The 23,204-nt window shown below is 40.6% G+C and overlaps 1 protein-coding gene across 5 annotated transcripts in view; it reads left to right on the forward strand.

Annotated features, from left to right (window-relative positions):
* The window catches only part of HIVEP2 (HIVEP zinc finger 2), a 213,123-nt gene that overhangs the window by 104,850 nt on the left and 85,069 nt on the right, over nucleotides 1-23,204 (forward strand). For all 5 annotated transcript variants that reach the window (XM_069975045.1, XM_069975046.1, XM_069975047.1 and 2 more), the window contains one exon: nucleotides 16,747-16,832. The gene's annotated coding sequence lies outside the window, so the exon portion shown is untranslated. The remainder of the gene's footprint in view (nucleotides 1-16,746; nucleotides 16,833-23,204) is intronic.

Here is a 23,204-nt window from a genome sequence, read left to right on the forward strand (position 1 = left end):
ACCATAATCCAGCTGTGTGTACATGGTTGTACCATAAAAAAAATCTTTTATATACATAAAAAAATTAAGTATATTAAGGTGAAGGGGGATGAATGGTACTGGGAGGAGTCTAGTGCAGGGAGAAGGGTGGATCTCTGAGCAAAGACTGGAATCTAGCCATGCAGGGTATGATGGGAGGTGGTGAAGTCTGTAAACACAGACTAGAACTGCACATAGCTGTTATAGTCGTATGGTTTTTAAACCCCTTAAAAGTCAAAAATATATTCACCTGCTTATAGAAATCTATTATTATTAATGTGGCCTTTTTACATGAATGATAACATAAAAGGGCTGTGTTCACATAACGACTTTTTAGGCAAAATAGCGTTTGTTGTTTAAAAACGACGGCCGTAAATTTGTTTTTGTTTTGGGTCTTAATGTGCAAGATCTGCATCATCCAATGACAAGCCGTGCCTCATGTATGTAAGTGGGGTTTCTGCTCATGTTACAATAAAATTCTATAGATTTATATAGATCTATAGTCTACAGATTTCTATTCACAACACAGAAAAGAAATCCACTGCAGAAATAAATAGCACTTTTGGAAATGCCATGGATTAAAGAGGTTTTCCACCCAAAACTAACTTGTCCCCTATCCTTAAGATCAGGAACAAAAAAGACAGAGGGAGAGGGGGAAGGAGTCTGACATCTGTACCCCACGCTGATCTCTAAATCTCCCCCTGGCTCCTTTGTTATTAATCCAGCCATGGTGCGGGTTTATGCAACATCTGAAGTGACCTAGGTCCCACCGGTTTACCAATTGGACCAATGTACCTTGCCTTCCCCTTGACATGATCCATCTAACGTTGTGGACCTTGAGGTACTGCACCTCACCTCCCCGCAGCTAGACTATTAGCCCATAATATCATAGGACTTGATTTATCATTCGGATTTCATAATACTGTTACCCTTGATATGTATTCATTACTGGTATATGCCAGACAGTTTTTCTGTTTATGTTAATTAAAAAACTTAAAGAATTGATAAAGAAAATTAATACAGCTATGGTTACAGCACAGGACCCGCATCTTTATTCATTCCTATGGAGTCGTCGTAAAGAGCCGAGTGCTGAAAGGAGCCAAGGGCCGATCTGGAGATTGGCGGAGGGTACAGAGGTCAGAGCCCCCCTGCAATCTCTTACTTGTCCTTTATCTTGTGGATAGAGGACAAGCCACCAACCTCATCTTTCCAGGGCTGGTCTTCTTTTGTTTTTTGGTCCCGTTGTTCTGGGAACGTTAATTCACATGAAATATAAAAATGAGTTTGTTTGGCGCAGTGGAGTGTTCCTCGGTCCCCAGGGCACCATTCGGCCCACCCACCGCCTCCTTCAGTTACGGCAACTTATGCATATTTAATTATACATGAAAAGGCCAGTCTTTAGGTAGGCGTGACTGAAGGAGGCAGGCAGGCTGAATTGTGCACTGGGGGCTGAGGAACTCCAAACTAGCTAATTTTTATATTCCATTTGAATTAAAGTTCTCCAAAACGGCAGGACCAACAAAGAAAAGAAGACCGGCACCAGAAAGATGAGCTAGGCGACTGCAGGAAGATATCAGCAGGGTAAAAATAAGTGGAAATAATGCCCGTTATTGTGGGAACATAGCCTTAAAGTGATATTTGAAGCATATTTATACACAGCAGATTTGCTTCAGAATTTTCTGTAACCATCTCACTCATTAGAAGAAATCCATGCACATGCTGCAGAAACAACCCCATTCACACACAGGAAACAGATTTTCCTCAATTAATGCTACATTCTTGTATTGGATTTGCCTTTACACCAATGAATTCCTTCCACTACAAGATGTTAACAATAAAATAGACCTGGACCTGCAAAGAGCAGTAATTCTTCCTAGAAATATGCAAGAGATTGGGTTTATAAATGGAAGAATAGCTGCTTGATTTGTATTGCAGATTTTTCCATTTGGTTCCTGCATATTTATAGTCTATAATTTCACATGTGAAAGATGGATTATTTCAATGGGTGAATACGTGTTTTCTATTGCATTAAAATTTGATCCCTCAATGGTCTCTAAAACAGTTTTTGGCAGTTATATAGTGAATACTGTGGGTATTAATGAGTCAGGCACTTGTTAGCATAAGAAAAAGCTTATTACACTGGAAGGAGATCAGGGGCATGCTGGAAGGATGCTACGATGTGAGAAGGCTAGAAGGCAAAAAAAAAAAAACGTATTTATTCTGTATACTGTATATTCTATAGATGCACTTACCACTTTATATTCTATGGTGCCGTACTATGGATCTATATGACACCTAAATAAAACAGAAACAAGAGTACCTCAAGGCTCCCTACAGAGAGAACACAGAAGTACATACAGTATAACTAAATAAATTATAAAGTGCATTGTAAAGCTTTTCACCATATGATTATTGCAATGTTCACACCTTACTTTGGACAATTGAAGGCTTTTTAGGACAGCTGTCATTTTCCGGCCAAGTTACAGCCGTAAATAACATCTAGAAAAAAACTCCACTCCACCACGAGGTACAATAGGGTGCAGGTCCAATATAGGCATCAACCGATGTATATCATACTGTATAATGATTTCTTGTAAAAACAGTTGTTAAAATGCGACACAACGCGTTTCCAAACCGCTCTAGTTTATTTTTTAAAAAACCTGATTTCCTACCGCCCCTTACTTCAGGAGAAGTAGGATTTCTGTGTCCGTTATGTTCTATGGAGAGGGTAGGGGTCAAGGGGGATAGAGCACAGAGAGGAGAAAATTCAGCCCTGCAAAACACTACATCCTGCAATCTGCAAAGTTACCAGAAAAGCACTGACATTTCTGTCCTCTGAATGTTTTATGTACCCAGACAGTCTTCAAACTGCTGGGCTGCTTGTCTGCTCTCCCTGCTCATTCATCCCCCCTTTCCCCTGCCCCCACCACAGGTTATAATGGGACTTGGTAAAGCTGTCTTCAATTTGCTCCTCTGTGATGAAGACAGCTTTACCTGATCATGCACAGATCACAAATAAGAAGTTTTTTTGGGGGGGGGACAGCTTTTTAAGTACAAAGGCTTTTTTGCCTAATAAAACCTATTACAGAGTTTCTTAAAATCACTTTTACTTTTGTACACTTGTACAAAAAAAAAATAAATGACAGATACACTTGGGGGCTAGGTTCACACTATGTAACTGTGCGGCTGTATTTTTTATGCGGCTGTAAATGTGCGGATGAAACTCCGGCCGTGGGAAAAAATAGACATGCGGCTCAAAACTTACGGTCATTTACTTTGAAATCTGGTTCAACTAAAAATAACAAATAAAATCTTAAAGAAAGTGATGCAAACACCTCTGGGTGCATCTGGGAAAGCAGAGAACACAGTTTACATGAATTGCTATTACCGGGGTTTGCGATCCTCTACACTAATGCCGATGTCTCTCATGGTTAATCTATTAAAATAATAAAACACATTTTCGTTGTAATAAAGTGCCTTTCGTTTATCAATAATTAAATTTAAACTAATCCATCATTTTGCAATTAAATATAAGCTGATTGGCTGATCGGCTCAGCGCACATATAATGAGCCGGTCCGCAGTACAGTCACTTCATTGTGCTGCGGACCAGCGAAGAGGACACATCGGGGTGAGTATAGAGCTCTCCCCACCCCCTCCCCAGCACTGCACCCCTCCCAGCAAGGAAGGGGGGGTCAGTTAACCCCTTCCTTGCTGGGATGGGTGCAGTCTGACATCAGTCTGGCCCCCAAGGGGTTAAGGGGGATGCAATACATCCTCCCTTAACCCCTTGGGGGCCAGACTGTAAGCAGCGATCTGTAAAGATGCTGCATACTGTAAGGTGCACAACACCGCTCACAATGATGGGTGTTGTGCTCCTGTTTGTGTGTTTTTTGTGTGTTTCTCCCTTTTTGTTTTTCAGATATCGGTATCCTGTGGATAACGTCGGATTCCGTGGACTACGTCGATGACCAGCGTTTTTTTATGTTTTTTTTTTTAATAAAATGGTCAATGAGGGGTGTGGGGGTGTTTTTATTTGAATAAAAATTTTTTTTAACTTGTGTCTTGTCTTTATTTCTTTACTTTATAGACTTAGTAGTGGAAGCCGTCTAATAGACGGAATCCATTACTAAGTTGGGGCCTAGTGTTAGCCGGTATAAAATGGCTAACACTAACCCCCTATTATTACCCCAGTACCCAATGCCACCAGGGGTACTGGGAAGAGCCGGGTGCCAGTGGTCCCGGAGCGTCAAAATTGGCGCTCCTGGACCGGACGGCAGCAGGCTGGTAAGATTTAGGCTGGGGAGGGCCTAAACCAATGACTATTCCCACCCTGGTGTTACCAGGCTGCTGTCGTTTGGTTTTTAACCCGGCTGGTTATAAAAATAGGGGGGACCCTATGCGTTTTTTTAAATTATTTATTTATTTAAAAAAAACGCATAGGGTCCCCCCTATTTTTATAACCAGCCGGGTTAAAAACCAAACGACAGCAGCCTGGTAACACCAGGGTGGGAAGAGCCATTGTTTTAGGCCCTCCCCAGCCTAAATCTTACCAGCCTGCTGCCGCCCGGTCCAGGAGCGCCAATTTTGACGCTCCGGGACCACTGGCATCCGGCTCTTCCCAGTACCCCTGGTGGCATTGGGTACTGGGGTAATAATAGGGGGTTAGTGTTAGCCATTTTATACCGGCTAACACTAGGCCCCAACTTAGTAATGGATTCCGTCTATTAGACGGCTTCCACTACTAAGTCTATAAAGTAAAGAAATAAAGACAAGACACAAGTTAAAAAATTTTTTTATTCAAATAAAAACACCCCCACACCCCTCATTGACCATTTTATTAAAAAAAAACATTAAAAAAACGCTGGTCATCGACGTAGTCCACGGAATCCGACGTAATCCACAGGATACCGATATCTGAAAAACTAAAAGGGAGAAACACACAAAAAACACACAAACAGGAGCACAACACCCATCACTGTGAGCGGTGTTGTGCTCCTTACAGTATGCAGCATCTTTACAGATCACTTCTTACAGTCTGGCCCCCAAGGGGTTAAGGGAGGATGTATTGCATCCCCCTTAACCCCTTGGGGGCCAGACTGATGTCAGACTGCACCCATCCCAGCAAGGAAGGGGTTAACTGACCCCCCCTTCCTTGCTGGGAGGGGTGCAGTGCTGGGGAGGGGGTGGGGAGAGCTCTATACTCACCCCGATGTGTCCTCTTCGCTGGTCCGCAGCACAATGAAGTGACTGTACTGCGGACCGGCTCATTATATGTGCGCTGAGCCGATCAGCCAATCAGCTGAGCGCACATATAATTCTAAATGTTTCTTCTAATAATGCTATTGTGATAACATAATTAGAAGAAACATTTGATGTTTTCATTAAAGTAAAGTGATGATTAGTACAGAAAGCTCTATTGCCGGCATATGAATTAACGGCTTATGGAGCTTCCTGTACTAATTAATATTTAATTAATAAAACACATTTTCGATGAAATAAATTCAGTTTCGTTGTTCAATAATTTAGTTCTAACGAATCCATCATTGTGCAATTAAATATACTGTCAAAAAATAAATATATATATAAATATACATTTATTTATATATCTATTTATTTTAACAGTATATTTAATTGCAAAATGATGGATTCGTTAGAATTAAATTATTGACCAACGAAAGGGACTTTATTACAAAGAAAATGTGTTTTATTAATTTAATATATTAACTATTAGAGGCATCCCGCATTCGGCATCATTGCCGGCTATTTTTGAAGTACTCCGTACGGACCGCCTGTCAATCCTCGGCCGCATGTCCAGCCGCAAACAATGGTCTTGTTCATTTTTTACGGGTCCGTTTACGATCGGGCCGTAGATTCATACATAGTGTGCACTGTGCAGCCGTATATCCTATACTTTCCAGCGTACGCATGAACCACCAAAAATACCGCCGCACAATTACAGCCGCAAATACAGCCCCACAGTTACATAGTCTGAACCTGGCCTCAACATTCATTTATTGTCTACACAATAAATATATGTTCAAAGTAATGTCTGTATGGTAGGAAATCTGAAAATGTTCTGACCTAGAGTTAAAAGCGAAATGATTACGTTGCCAGCATAATGATCTCACTTAAGGTCCACTGCGCTGCCAAGATGTGACTGATAAGCAGAAGTGATGTCTGACCTTGGATTATTTGTACCTGACTTTTCACAGGCTTTGAAGGGGTTAGGAACCAGTCATTTCATGCGGTAATTGAGTTGCTTTGCAAAATTATCTCGTTTTTGTATGTAGCACTACATATATTAAATATTGGGTCCTATTTCTTCCCAGAAACTCCCTGATCATTAGCGATTAGTCCTCATGCAATGGAGTATTATATGGATCAATGTTGACACTAGTGACACTAGTAGGAAGAGATAGGGTTATACTACATTAATGCAGTCTGTCCAAGGTTTGCACTGGCATCCTGTTCAGAAAGTGATGCCGACATATACCATGATGTTCTGCAGAGGACCCATTCACTTTGACAAATTTATCAGTATGTACGAATAGAGGAAAATCCAACAGCATCCAAGATAAGTTCAATTTATTGATACATCAGGATACAAACAAAACAACATTTCAACACCCTTAAGTCTTTGTCACATTTATTAGTACAGTCTAGAAGAAAAACGTATTGTTGCCTATTGCACTATATGACTTTAGTCATACATTTTGGTCAATGCATTTTGTATTTATGAAAAACATAATTTATAGGAACAAAAATTGTCTCTCATAGTCTTTAAAATGATATTTAGGCTATTTTCATACTACATAAGTTATGTAATAATCACAGCCATTGTTGCCGATTTGCAACAACGGCCGTGATTGCTATGGAACTTACTTGGTGCTGCCGTCTATGGAGTTCCGGCCGGAGTGTATACACATAGTATACACTCTGGCCAGGATCCCTAGCGGCGCTGCAAAAAACTGACATGTCAGTTTTCTGCGGCTGCTATTCAATGAATAGCGGCCCCAGGAAACCTGTCAGTGCACACAATGGAACATGCGGCTCCGGCCGCATGCTCCATTGTGTGCAGAGGCGAATTGAGATGCGGGCTTGCACAGATGCGCCCGCATCCCAATTCATCAGGAGTGAAGATCATTCAGCCGGTACTGCAGTACGGACTGGGACAATTGGCCGGTGTCTAACGCCATGTGAACATGGCCTTAGGAAGTTTGTTAACTCTTTAGGTGCTACACAGGAATTAATGCAAAGTGCAGGTAAAATTTCCAAAAAATGTTTATTTTTTGCAGATTTGCAGTTTTAATCCATTTTTCTATGTTATTATATGTTTTTTTTTATATATTATATGTTGTTGTTGTTGTTGTAGTAGCAGCCAGTTTAGTTTTAGCTTCACAACAAGTAATGGGAGAAAAAGACCATAAACTGTCACACAAGTTTCCTGAATATATATCAGTACCTTATACTGTATGTGGTTATAAACTGCTGTTTGTTGCAGGGATTAGAAAGGAAATTTAAAAGGAAATTTAATTTTCGTATTTTGCATTGCCCTTTGAGGTATCAGCACAGAGGAACGCCCTGATAAGTTACTCCTTTTTGGAAAATACACCCCTCTAGATATTCATCTAGAGCATGGGTCTCAAACTCGCGGCCCTCCAGCTGTTGCCAAACTACAATTCCCATCATGCCTGGACAGCCAAAGCTTTAGCTTTGGCTGTCCAGGCATGATGGGAATTGTAGTTTGGCAACTGCTGGAGGGCCGCGAGTTTGAGACCTCTGATCTAGAGGTAGTGAGCATTTTGACCTGTGCAGTGAATGTTGCTGAGTAAAAAATGCTGTTTACTGATATACATGCCATTTTTGTGCCCAGCATGTGCCCAGCTTGTTTAGTGACAGCTCTCTAATTATATTGCAAAGTTTCCTGTATTTGTGGATGTTAACTGTTGTTTGGGCACACTGCAGAGCTCAGAAGGGACGGACTACCATTTTGCTACCATTTATAGGGACTCTTGTAAGTCTCATTTTAATTGTTTCAAAGACTCGTCCATCTCGTTTGTGCAGTAGTAAAATTTACTTAGGGCCAGACACAGACTGCAGAGGGCCCCTTTGCAAAAAAATGTGCACAATAGATGACCCCCTCTATGCAGTCTCTATATAGTAAATGCCCCCCTTTGTACAGGCTCTATACAGTAGATTCCCCAGTGTGCAGCCCCCATACACTAAATGCCCCCACCCCTATCCACCTGTGCCCAATCAGTTGCATGTGCGTCTTAAAGACGCACAAACAATTGAGTGGGTTGCTCATCCAGGAATCCTCGACAGGTGTCCTGGATTCCTAGGATGGCCCTGCAGAGGTGCACCACGGTCAGGGTTCATCAAAGAAACCTCAGGTGGGCCAGTAGGACACACTTGCAGCACTCGCCTCCTGGGAGGGCCCAGTCAGCGGCTGCTTTTGTGAGTGATGGGAGCCCACTCTAGTTCCAGGGCCAATGGTGTCCCAGTCTGGTTGGCCCCTCTTCCACCCTGAGCCCTAACAGGCTGTACAGGTGGTATGTTCATCTTCTAATTTTCTTCATGGTTGTGTCTGTATTTCTGGATGTTGCCCAAAGTAGTATGGGCAGTATTGCTTAATCTTTGACTTTTTCAAAAGCCCAGTATGCACCAAAGGCCCCGAAACCTCATGACTTCAACTTCATCAGCTGGAGTCCACCTAGCATATGATGACACTAAGTTTTCAGCTAAAAACTGGCAGACATATAGCACATGTAGCATGTGCAGTGTGTTTAGTGGACACTTTAGAGCAGCGCTTTATACACTATGTTGCACAAAGACTTGTTTCCCATAGGGACTAGTCCCATTGCGATAATTTTTCTTGCACAGTATCAGAAATGAAAACTTCACAGTAAATGGTTGCTAGTGACAAGGTCAGCTCTTCTGTTATACTGTTGCCACCATTTACCTTGTATTGAGATTATTTTTGTATAGGGATTGGGATGTACGTATTATGCATTGTCTCTACAGCAATTACTGTTCAACAAGGAGACAGAATTTTAAACACCTTTCCTATGTGCCAAAGTGATATCCTTCATCCCCAGATTTCATTAACACTTTGGGGCTGTGACAGCAGCTTGTCTTGCATTTAATGTTATTTTAAGCGAAAAGTGATTAACACATTAAAAAAGATTTGTAGCACTCCAAAAGTCACCAAGGGTGAACCATCACTGCAAAGATATTACGTAGGTGCAAGAGTAACAACATTCCCAACACCTTCAGAAACAGAATGTCAGGAATGAGGATAAAGGAAAATACACAACAAAACAAAATGAACGGACCGAAATAAAGCCAATCGTAACTCAAATCTTAAACCTTCATGGTCGAGTAAAGGCAACCCACTGGGTAAGAGACATTTCACACTCCTGCTTACTCCACAACAACAACCACCATCGTCCTTATATGTAAAAGGAATGGAGATGAGTCAGCACTAAAATGCTTGAATGCTCAATTACGTAACAAACATAACAATTAAAGTCAATGGGAGTTTAAGGGTGCGTTCACACCTACAGGATCTGCAGCAGATCTGCAGCAGATTTGATGCTGTGTTCAGTTATTTAAATGAAATCTGCTGCAGAAAATCAGCTGCAGATCCTGTAGGTGTGAACGCACCATAAAGCATTTTTTCGGGGACCTCTTATTTGGCAGAGGGTAGGATGTCTTTTGCACCTGAAAATCTCAGAAAGTTATAGAAACACCGTGGAAATTGAATGGGAACAGCAAAGGGAGCATGCCTGGATGCATTAAAGACTTTCAGACTGCTGTGATAACTGTACTGGCTGTATGCTGGACCACTATCAGACTGAGTACACATGTAATACTGGTTTTCTGTGCTGTATGTCAGATAATACACAGGGATAGCACAGTATTCAACTGCGTATACTAGCTATATACCAGTACCAGTATATAATACTGGTATATTGTATGTAAGAATATATATGTGTAAATGTGTGTATCACACTTTGTGATCATTTTTGGGTGTTTGTTAGCCAGTCGTCTACCTATTAATACTTCTATTAATGCTCTGTCCCTGCTCGATCACCTCTCCCTCTCAGCTAACAGAACACAAGTGAGCTGAGCATCAGGTGACCTGGGTCTATACTCACTCATCTGTAAAAAAAAATATTTGGGTGGGCAGTAAGCAGCAGAAATACTGAAGTCATGTGCCACTATATGTGGGTGATTCTGCCTAATCTCAGGAAACCTAGTGGGGCTACCTGATGAAGTAATATCTTATTCCTTGGCAACTCTGTTTGTATGGAGCCATAATAGGTCCATGAGACCTCCGCTTTGCTGCTGATTACCTTATTACTTCTAGAAGGGAGATTTTGGGAGTCTGATTGGGCTCGAACAGCAACACGTACTGTAGAAGCTGTGCAGCTCCTCCAAATGAGCCAGCCAGCCTCTGTGTACCGGCACATTCCTATGGACATGGAATACTTATCCTAAACCAGTCATGGCCAAAGTCTTTATTTCCACTTTTAGAGAAAGAATGAGCTGTACGGAGGCACATTATAGACTAATCATAATGCAAAAAAAAATTAAAAAAAATTGATAAAATAGTAATTGGAGGTCTGACACTTATTCCTTAAGTATCCAAGTATAGGATATTATGGTTTGACTAGTGACTTAGTGACTATTAAAATGACAAGTTCTAGTCAGCATCTCCTAGGACTTATATTGTTCCCTCCTTTTAAATTTAGAACACAAGAACATAGAATGACCATACGTGAGTAAGATTCATTTGGGGCTAAAGCTTTTTGGATAAAGCTGATTTTGTTCTCTCTCTTCTTTCTCCTTAAAGCTGGGGCTACACCGCAATTCCTGGTCTTTCTCCTAATCACCACTGGTCTTGATACTGCACATGTGCTATTTCATTAAGGTACATGTGCAGTGTTCAGACAAGTGATGAATAGGAGAAATCCTGCCATTGGGCATTCCTAATGATGAGGAGGGTGGGGAGCAGGGACAGAGAGGCGTCAGAGGCCTAGGCAAGCTTAAATTTTTTTTTTTTACGACAATAGCTGCACCATCTGCTGAACGGACCCCAGAACAGATCTTGGGTTACAGAGTCACTTTAACATTTTTTTACATGAGCAATAAATGTTTAAAAAGTCTAAAGTATGGATGCTGTGAAACTGTTGTGATATCTCAGGCTCTTCTGTTTATGCATGGTAATACACTCATATTCCGGATGGCATTAGTAGGCCAGGCCGCCTGTACCCATCAGCTGGTGTCTGGTGGCTTTCCCTGCACTATATGTATGTTATTTCTGTAAGATACTGTGTGTGTTATGTGCTCATGTTGTAGCAGAGAATCTACTAAAAATGGAGTATGTAGGTTGTAGTGCTTCACTAGGGATAAAAATAGCCACTAAGCAACCTTCAGAACATCATATGGTGTATCTGGTTAGATTCATGTTTTGCATGTAATATGGGAAGTGGTTAAATTTTTTCCACAGGATACCTCTTTTTGTGTTTTATGATTTTTATCCCACACATGTTGCTAGAGTTTCTTTTACTTGTGGTCGGACCGGCTGCGTTCTTTGATACCTTCCACTATCGCTCTGCATGTCTCATGCCTTATGTGTCAAATGTAGAATTCAGGGCTATATTTCATTTATTTTAATGCAATAATGCATGGCAATGGATTAAAGGGGTTATTCAGTACTACACAAACATGGTCACTTTCTTCCAGAGACAGTACCACTCTTGTCTCCAGTTTGGGTGTAGGTTTTGTAACTCAGTTCTTTTAAAGTGAATGGAGTTTAACTGCAAACCACGTCTGAACTGACGAGAGTGGTGCTATCTCTGGAAGAAAGTGGGCATGTTTTTTCTAATGCTACATAACCCCTTTAACTTTTGCTTCTTTGCCCTATAGTATGGGAATAATAACTGCTCTGCAGATGGAGAGGACACTGGTAAGGTATTATGATGTAGGGCAGATACACTGTAGTTCTTACCTAAGGAAAAGCCACACTGGGACAGAGATTGACAGGGTCAGGAGCCAATGGCTTCTCGCCAGTTCAATCACTGTGTCGCATTTAACTGTATGTCCTGATTAGGAGTGCATACAGTAAAAGGGCCATCGTCAGCACTGGCCTGAGCTGCCATGCAATGCCTCTGAAATGTGCATCAAGAGATGTCCAGAATTGTGGATGCCCCCTTTGTTTTCCTGAGCTATCTTTCAGGACAGACACCCTTCAGGAAAACTGTGTGCCCAATAGAACCCTATGGGTCTGGAAAATTTCCTGGATTTCCTGATACAAAATCTGGGTAAATTTTACAGATGTGTGAAGGGGCCTAACTAAGCAGAAGGTTTATTTACCATGTGTTTATTATACTTCAAAAAAATATCCGGTACCCCAAAATGAATTGCGGAACCATAAAACTATACATAGTGTGCATAGCCCAATAGAAATTGATAAGCCCTAAAATTTTTCCCTAATTGCACATCTGCAATTACAGGTATTATGGAACGTGAGAATAAGACTTTACTGTAGATTTGCTCACCTCTGTATTCATAAACAGGGTTATCAACAGTGAAATATTGAAGGGGGGGGCGTTATTTAATTCCTCATGTCTCATCATATTTAGTTGTCCAGGAAAACATGGATAACACAGACTGAATTTTATTTGACCAATCATTGCTCTATAGATTTACACATGCCATAATCCATAGACTCTCCGGAACGTGAAGCTGCACAGTGGACTTTCAGCCCTCCCAGCATCATGTATCAATATAATAATGCCAGGAGAGCTAAAAGTGTTTAAGTCTTCGCAGGACTGTAGTAACACAGTCGCATGTACAGTGCAGCGAAGATTTAATCACCGCTCTCCCGGAATTATACAGATACATGATGCTGTAAATATATATAGATTATATATATACATACATGATGTCTATGAGTCCACTGCAAAGCTTTGTGCTCTGTAGGGTTCGTGGATTATGGTACATTCATAGTAAATGTAGGCAAACTGTTCTGATCATGTATATGTGCTGGGTCAGTTTAGTTGCAAGGACCAAACATAGTCTACTAGTGACTACATTCAATCCATTTCTAAATGTATACTGCTAATTTGTATTCCCGCCATAGAACATTATAGGCTTACAAATGGACTGAACAGAGTCGCTATTAGACTACATTTAGTTTATTGAACTCTATAGATCCAGCGCAGGTATATGTTGGCATAACATTATGCTGGTTTGATGACATATACCCCTAATGTAGGCTGTTATCAGATGCGAACATAGCCCTAGGGGCTCAGCGGGACAGGATCCAAGTTGGCTGCATGATTGTTATCCATACAGCTATCTGATAGTATACTCAGAATGAAAAATGATCATCCCATGTAATTGTTGTAGTGTCTTGATCCAATATTGCTGTGCAGGTCCCACAATAAAGATCTCATGGTGTACTCGCCTAAATGTTCTTCTAGTAGTAATCTGATTCTAAGAACACCAGTGGTTAGCACATGCCATGCCTCGGAGAATAATTTTCTGTATTCAGCTCCCAGTCTTCCGCCTCCCAGTAATACTGGGCAGATCACACATAGCTTAGTTGTGATCTTACTTAACAGGTAGAAATTTGACAGATGTTCAGTAAAATTGTGTAACTCAGTGTTTGTATGTTTGGTTACCATGGTATAAAGCTATGAGGTTAACATTTCTCATGGGTGAGCCATATATGTGTCATATAGCAGGGATAATGAGGTTCTCAGGGAGGGGAATGAGAAGAACCCCACAGTGACCCTCAGGTCATCATCTGGGATTAGGGAAGGAAATGGCTTCATTATTATAGCCGGTTGGGGAGTAAATTTATTTATCCAGTTCACCCATCAGCCCAGTCCTTCCAGGCCGTGTTTGGGTTGTTCTTGGACTATGAACTGTCAATCACTGGTATATCACTATGAAAGGCTCCTGGTGACACAGTGATAGGGCCCATAATAGGCGTGCTTAGCAATGATCCATGTGTCTAGTAATAAACAATTACTTTCAGCGTGTTTGCCTATATACTGTTATGTATAAGCAAAAGTTTAGGGAGAACATGTTTTGTAAATTGATTTCTAAATGATTTTTAAGCTGGATACATACAAAGTATATAATCTCCTCATGTTTGTGGTGTCTTTAGTTTATAGAATTTTTTTGTTCAAAAGCACTGCTGGCACAATTTCACTTTAAAGTGGTACTTATGAGCTGCTGTGTGTCCTGCAGGAAGTGATGTACTGCTTCTAGTCTGACACAGTGCTCTCTGCTGCCAGAGAGGAGAGGAGAGGTTTTCTATGGGGATTTGCTACTGCCCTGGAATGGACAGAGGTGGCAGCAGAGAGCACTGTGTCAGACTGGAAAGAATACACCACTTCTAGCAGGACAAACTGGAGATTTAAATAGAAGTTATTTACAAATCCAAAGCCGGCCATTATAAAACAACAGCTGTTATTTAAAAAAAAAAAAGAAAAAAAAGACATTATGGAAAACATAGCATACAGTCTACAGCATGGAGATGATGAAATCCCTCCGTATATGATGTGCATCATATATTCAATGTGCCGTAGACACCTTTTTGTGTCATGCTCGAAACAAGGGTGGTTTATCGTAAAGCGGCAGAGCTTTTCTGAAAAAGCTTTGTTTTAAATATCTATCAATTCTTTGATAATGTAGATCTCCTGAACGTGCCTCATATATGGTGCATGCTTTGGCAACACAAAGGCAAAATAACATTTTGCTATTAACAAAGAAAACAATTACCAGGAAAAACAAGCTGTGTTCTAGCATTCTGGCCAGCTGCTAAAAGGGATGGATTACAACACTGGGCTCTTCTGTTGCAATTTGCTCGAAATCTGCACATTCTCTAGATAAGATTGGAAAAGACGGAGTTCAGGACATTTGGAATGTGTATTATGGCTATTTTCCTTTTGCACTGAACTCTTCAGACCGCCTAGGGAGAGCTAAAGTGCACAAAAATGGAGGAATCTCCCGGCATTTTGGGATTGTAAAGATAAAAACGAATCCCTCGTAATATTTCCAAACTCCTGAAATGTCCTGCATAGACTGAATCCAGATGAGTTTCCTGGAAAGTCTTGTGATGTTTCAAGGGAGTATGGGTATGCAGCCAAAGCATATGTTTTCTTATATGTTAAAATGCCTTTTTGGATCACTGTTTACATGTACTGGTTAGTGAAACATTATCAATGTCTGCTTGTTTTCATTTTCGATAACAAGACATATGTTAAGTATTATAGGTTGAGACCAACCCTCAAAACATGGTCTTACTTCCAGCTTGGCATTTTTGTCATTCACATAGCTGGAATTATAGTGGCAGGGTATAATTATTAAGGGTACTAAAGCAGAAAAAGCTTTGCAAGATGTGCGCACTGAAGGAACCTTATAGGGGTGATACATTGCCTTTGCCTTAGTTTGTCATTTAGAGGTGTCTGCTCTAGGTCATGTACAGTTATATAACACTTCCTTCTCCTGTAACTTGAAATTGAAAAAAAAACACTATAAATTTGGAATAAAAATCCAGAACATGATTATTAGAGATGAGCGAAACTTGAGCACATTTGTGTTCATCCGAACATGCTTAAATCCTATTTGATTTGAATTCTGCAAAAGAATAAAATAAAAAAAAAGAATGCCCAGAGATTTAAATTATCCAGTTGTTTGTACTGCATTGCAAATTGTGTAAAACAAAACAAGATTTTTTTTTTACCCCACCCCAAAAAAAGTTCATAATAGTTAAAGTGTCACTGTCGTTTATTTATTTATTTATTTATTTTTTCAGAAATCAATAGTACAGACGATTTTAAGAAACTTTGTAATTTGGTTTATTAGCCGAAAAATACATTTTTATCATGACAAAACAGTTTGAAGTTCTCCCCCTTGTCTTCATGGCTTGCTTATGGAGAGGGGAGGGGTGAAGAGAGATGAGGCACCAAAACAGGACAACAAAGAGTTAATCTACAGTTAACCCGGCTATGTCCTCTGACAGTCAGCACTGACCTCTCAGACCTCTGAATACACTGTCACCCAGCTCAGTGTTTGTGTAATCCTTTGTTCTCTGTTCTCTGCTGCCAACTAACTCCCTCCTCCCTTCTCCCCCCTCCCCTCTCTATACAACAGACAGGGTTGTGTCTGATGCAACAAGTCACAATTTCCTGATATTTTGCAGTGAATGGAAAAGAGGAGGGAGGGGGGGGGACCGGGGAAAAGTCTTTTTGAATGCAGATAATGGCATATTTGCCTAATAAACCCAATTACAAAGTTTCTTAAAAATCGCCCGTACTATTGATTTCTGCAAAAAAAAAAATCATAATCGTAAGTATAGTTTCTAGTGATGGTCCGAACCTGCCGAGGTTCATAGGCTGTATCCCAGTTTTCCAGGCGGTCCTCCGGCTGTATCCACCCTCTCCACGGAGGTGGAAGACAGCAGGAATCATTGCGGAGAGTTCAGGTTCGTACGAACCCGAACCTCGGCAGGTTCGGACCATCCCTAATAGGTACCCCATGCCCTAAATTAACAAATAAATAACACCAAAACTAAATAAGCCCTTATGATGAAAAAAAAACGTATGACTTTTAGAATTTCATAATTTTGGATTTCGGATTTCATGAGGTTGAGGCTGTTATTGATATAGCTTTATTACATAACATTCTGCTTCTTCTCTTAATAGATACTTAATACTTACCTTTGTGAACGGAAACCCAAGAGGATACAGTTTATCTACTCAAGAAAAAGCCATTTCTCACAAGATATAAGGTATTGGTTTGTTTGTGTGTGTGTGTGTGTGTGTGTGTGTGTGTATGTATATATATATATATATATATATATATATATATATATATTTACTGGTACTTAAAGGGGAATTTCAGCGCTTTGTAAAAAATAAGATGCGGCTGGGGGTGAGGAGCCACACTTATCTAACCCAGATTCCTCACTGGTCACCTGGTCACTGGCCAAGACAGTATTGGCTGAGCAGGCACATGAAGCTCCAAGCCTCTAGGCAGAAGATTGGGGACCAGAAAGAGAAGAACAGAGGTTGCAAGGAACAACCAGGGGGTCCAGGACTAAATATGTCTTTTTTTTCTACTATCTTTCACTCTCCTTAGCATCATCTTATTTTTTACAAAACATTTGAATACACCAAGTTTAATGATCAATGCTGGAGGTATCAGCGCTCAGGAATAAAGGACGATTAATAAATAATAATAATGTGAGGGGAATTAATACTGTTGGTCAGATTCCACCTTTTCATTTTTTCCATATGCCTTAAAAATGAAATCAGTCAACTTTCTTGGTTTCTTGGTCCCTTTCTTGATGTTCTTTGGATGCAGTAACTAAAAAGTATTATCATTAGAAATGAGCGAACCGGGTTCCGGTTCGAGTCAATCCAAACCCGAACGTTCGGCATTTGATTAGTGGGGGATGCTAAAGTTGGATAAAGCTCTAAGGCTATGAGGAAGACATGGATATAGTCATTGGCTGTATCCATATTTTCCAGACAACCTTAGAGCTTTATCCAAGTTCAGCAGCCACCGCTAATCAAATGCCGAACGTTCGGGTTCGGATGGACTTAAACCCGAACCCTGTTCGCTCATTTCTAATTATCATTCATAACTTTTTAGTAAATAATATACAATAAAAGTAAACATATGATATATAATATGATACTGATGTTTTTGCACTAACTATACTGTAAGGTATATTAAACTGTCCTTTAAGGTATATTTAACTATCCTGTAAGGTATATGTTACTATGCTGTAAGGTATTTGTTACTATCCTGTGAGGTATATGACATTATCCTTTAAGGTATTTGTATATGTGTGAATGTAGCCTTAGAGTCGAGTTTCTTTTCCTAGCCTGGCCTTTATTCTAAAGACTTAAACCAGATGTGTGATGCTGTGAGTACAACCTCTGACATAAACATGGAGTCACCATACTTAGCATATATACACCCAGGTTTATTAATTGTAGCCACAAATATGACAATATGACTTCATGAAGATTACCTCAAACCAATGAAAGTACATTACTTTAATTAATCCCATAGGGAATCATCAATAAAATAAAAATCCTATTTAGTACATTCTTGTTTCCCTGCAGGCTTTCGGGATGGCCTGAATTCTATGAGATGTGGACTTCACTTATGATAATAATTAGAGATGAGCGAACCTCAAGCATGCTCGAGTCCATCTGAACCCAATCGTTCAGCATTTGATTAGCGGGGGCTGCTGAAGTTGGATAAAGCCCTAAGGCTTTGTGGAAAACCTGGATATAGTCATTGGCTGTATCCATGTTTTCCAGACAACCTTAGGCCCCGTTCCCACTGAGCAAAGGTAGCGGAATTGCGCGATGAACATGTATATTCTTCAGCGCGGACAGGGCAGGAGCGCGCGCCTCCTATAGACTCCCATTATGAGCGGGAGGCTAACGGCATTCCCCGGCGGACAATGCCGTCGCAGAATTCAGCTACCTTTGCTCAGTGGGAACGGGGCCTTAGAGCTTTATCCAACTTCAGCAGCCACTGCTAATCAAATGCCGAACGATCGGGTTCGGATGGACTCAAGCATGCTTGAGGTTCGCTTATCTCTATTTGGAACCATTGGTTATACCTTTAGGCCACAACCAGACAATGTTCTTTTTGTGGCCCCTTGACAGACGTTTTATGTGCGGCCTTCATTTTGAGCCAAAATAATGGCTATTTCTAAAACAAGGCTGTTATTCCATAAATAATGCCCATTGTTTTGAAATAACGGATGTTATCTGGGCTCAAAATGAAGGCGTCTATAAAAACGTCCATCAAACGGCGTGTGGTCGTGGACTTATGCTACAAGTATAAAGTAGTTCTGTACAATAGACGTAACACTTTCTTAATAATGTTTCTATTGCGGTTGTGTGATAACAAAGGTGAACTCAGTATCATATATAATGCATACATATGGCTACCTAACATTTCTGTGTAAAGAAGGAATGAAATTAGAGATGAATTAATTTACAGTAATAACAAAGTGATGCACATCATTATCTCTGCAATCCGATCATCAGCCTGTTGCCATTTAACTCATTGCGGCTCCTACTCGGGTGCTGGGAAATGCTGGATCCAGTCCTTGGAAACTTCTCTTAGTTTTCCAGTTCCGGAATCCGGCTTTTCGAAGCACCCGGGGAGGAGCCGCAATGAGTTAAATGGCAGCAGGCTGATGATCGGATTGCAGAGATAATGAAGTGCATTGCTTTGTTATTACTGTAAATTTGTGCATCTGTAAATGAAATAGAAGGAGTGGCCACTAATTTTGTTACTCAGATTTAGGAATCCCACAGAAAATGAAAACCTGAGAATGTGACACCTCAGACGTTTATCTGCATGTTGCCAAAGTGGCAGAAACTAATGAAGAGTCAGGAAGGGATTTGTTCTCTACCTGAGTCCTTGGATTTGTTCTTGCTGAACACTCTGTCCCCTCATTCTAGATCCTGGACTTTACCTAATAGAACTACCAGGAAAGGCAATTTTGCTAAAGCCCATAATGCCCATCATTCTTTAGCTGGGGGATTTCCCATCATGGCTGGCTTTCACTGCTTGTTTTTGGGACTTTGGACCAGGTGACTTCCAGTAGGAATATTTTGAGGTTGGAATTTGAAGTTGATCTGTTCCGTATAGACTTTGATTTGTGGTGGAAGTTACAAGGCAGAAATGTTCAACATTCAAGTCCTTTCCTTTGATCCTTTTTCATCACTTTTTGAGCATGGCTCGTAGAGAAAAGCATGGCCATTCATCCCTTGCTTTGATTTGTTCCTATTAAAACAAGCTAAGTAACTTCTACCTTTCCTTTGGCATTTACGATGTGGCAGCTCCTAACAGGAACAGGCTTCCTCCTACCTTTTGTGGTTTATTTTGACATTCATAAATAAAAGAAAATTACAGTAATACACATCATTATAAAAATATTTAATTTATGACCCTTCCTAATGATATCCTGATGATCATCTAAGAGTTGTCGCTTAGCATCCAAGGTACTATTGAGTACAACAGTCTGCTATATAGACATTCTCAGTCGTAGAGCGTTGCTTAAACTACTTTAAATGGTCCATGTGTATAAAGATGATGGTACCTTTAGTAACTGACAGAGCTTATTGAAAAAGCACAGTAATTTATACACATGTTTATTTTGCACTTTTAGCTTTCAGCCAGTCCACTGCTTTAAAAGCCAAGTGGTGGTCTGTAATCTAAACAATGACCTGTAAACAATGGAGGGAAAGAGTAACTTATCAGGAGAAAGCTAAATAAATGCATTTGCAAAATTATTAAACTTGATGAGTCCTATATAGTTGAGATGGGAATACTCGTCGGACTTAATGGACCATTGTCTGCTTCAACATTTTTAATGTATCCCTGTCTTGAAGGGGATATATATATATATATATATATATATATATATATATATATGTCTGTTTGTATGTTTTTTATTTTTTTTAAGAAATTAGTTCACAAGCAGTTTTGAAATATACTTGCTTTATTTTTTATTTTTTTTTGTTTTCTATGTTTAAATCAGTGTTATACATATGGCCAAACTGTACTCCATGCTCCCTCCATGCCAATATTTGGTCTTTTCTCTGTTCAAAAAAAAGACCAAACACTGGAAATCCAAGTTCTTTGTGCGCTCACCCAACACCTGTTCATCATGCGGGTTGTATATCCCCTGAGGGCACTTAACTGTGTATATGTACATATGTAAGTTGCCAGGCTGCAGAATTTCAGTGGGTTCTTGTATACTGAAGAGAAAAGCTAAGGACATATTCTGTGTATAGTTTTTCAATAATTAAGGGTGCACTGTAAATTTTCTGTTCTGTCATAAGAACAGAAAAATGGAATCCAAGCTGTTATAGGGACTTTCACTTGAAATTAAAAGAAGAAACTTAAAACCTTGTCATTACTAGCTTTCCTGACAAGAACAAGAAATTCAAGAGTTCACTGCTTGGCATGTTAGAACAAGGGCAAGGATGCTTTATTAATGTCATTATATGTGCCGAATAAAAGGCATAAATAAGGGCAGCTTACCAGATGGTATAAAGCATGCATACAGTCTTACAAAATCTCCCTGCCACCTAGTTAGCTGTATAGCAGGGAATGGTAATATGGCGTAGGTTTCAAAATTATCGCACAGGTGGGCTCCGTGCGATCAGGATTTATGAAGAGGCAATGTGCCTCTACATAAATCCTCTGAGCTCCGGAGCTGCAGGGACATTTGTAAGCCTGGCCTAAAAATCCCCACACTTCATAAATGTCCCCCTATGTCCTCTCTCTAACACACGAACAGCCTGCTGCAGGAATAGCACGCAAACACACACATACACACACACACACACAGCCTGCTGCAGCCATAGCGCGCACACACACACACAGCCTGCTGCAGCAATAACATGCACACACACGCAGCCTGCTGCATCCATCACACACACACACAGAGCCTGCTGCAGCAATACTACACACACAGCCTGCTGTACCCATGCTATAAACAGCCTGCTGCAGCCATAGCACACACGCACACAGCCTGCTGCAGCCATAGCACACAAACACAGACATAGCCTGCTGCAGCCATAGCACACAAATGCACAGCCTGCTGCAGCCATACTGCACACGCACGCACACACACACACACACACACACACAGCCTGCTGTAGCCATAGCACACACATGCAAAGCCTGCTGCAAAATATAGTGAAGAATTGTATGTGAAAAACTTTGTGAGCTTTTCTCTCCGTATCCCTCTTTCACAACGGCTGGTTAATATGAGGTCATGTTGCTGGTGAACTCACTGTGATAAATCCTCCAGCATTACAAAGTTGCCACAAAATTGATGTCAGTGATATATACTTAACTTACCTGTTCTGTTGCCACTGCCAGGTTCTATGACCAATTTACTATTCTACACACTTTGATAAATCTGGGTCTATGTATATTTCCAGAAATTCCTGTTCAAATAAAAATAGGACATGCTCTTTTATAGTACATGTTTATATGTCCTATTTTTATTCAGACAAAACTTTCTGAACAGTTTTGTGCATTGCCCCATAGAAATCAATGGGTTTGATAACGTTTGCCATTATGGATCTGTAATTATGGACAGTATACTGATAGAAATATACCGCCAAGTGAAGAAGGCCTCACTTTGGTTCCTATTTAGTAAAACTAAAATACAAATAAAATGTAAAATGTAGTTGTAATTGTAATCATACCTTCCTAAGGTGGTTAATATTTTTAGAATTGGAATGCCTTTATTTCTAGCATAACTGACAGCCTCTTAAGAGCTCTCATGAGAAAGGTTTTAAACCTATTAAAGAGGCGGCTTGAATAATGTGTGGAGGTAGACTTTATAAATGAAAGATAATTTTGTAACCACTACATGCTGCTAAATTAACTGACAGTAAATAGAAGGGATGGGAATTCTTGCTGTTAATTTTTACAGCACTGGTGTGTTGGGTTTATTTCTAGGCCTGTATTTGGAGTTCATGCTACAAACAGCAGCAGCCTAGTAACTCCAGGGTGGGAAGGGACATTTTTATTAGCCATTCTCAACCTAATAATACCAGACTGCTATGACACAAGGCTGTCTTTCTCTGCACTGCAGCCTCTAGCGTACATGTAATGGTTACTAGAGGCTGCAGTACAGCTGAAGATGCTAGGACACAGCTAGGAGCATGGAGGGGTGATTGCAAAGTTCAGTGGTAAAACACTCATCATTTTGGCAGGTGTTCTGCTTTTTTTAATGTCTGTCTCCCAGAGGGTTAAGTTCCCATGATGCGCATCTCTATTTACCCCATTCCTCACTACGAGGTCCGGTAGGGTGCATTCAGCACAACAAGTAGGGGGCAGGAAGTAGCGATCTAAGCACAAGGCCTTGAACATATATGGGGAGGAGGCTCTGGGGGGCATGCTGTATAACAGGAGTGGCAAACTCAGGCCCTACAGCTGTTGTAAAACTACAAATCCCATCATGCCTGGGCAGCCAAAGCTTTAGCTAAGGCTGTCCAGGCATGATTGGAATTGTAGTTTTGTAACAGCTGGAGGGCCTGAGTTTGACACATGTGCTGTATAATAAAGATTCCCCCTGTCCCCCCTACCCAGACACCATGCT

The sequence above is a fragment of the Dendropsophus ebraccatus genome, chromosome 6 (assembly GCF_027789765.1).
Source record: "Dendropsophus ebraccatus isolate aDenEbr1 chromosome 6, aDenEbr1.pat, whole genome shotgun sequence".
NCBI classification, from domain to species: domain Eukaryota; kingdom Metazoa; phylum Chordata; class Amphibia; order Anura; family Hylidae; genus Dendropsophus; species Dendropsophus ebraccatus.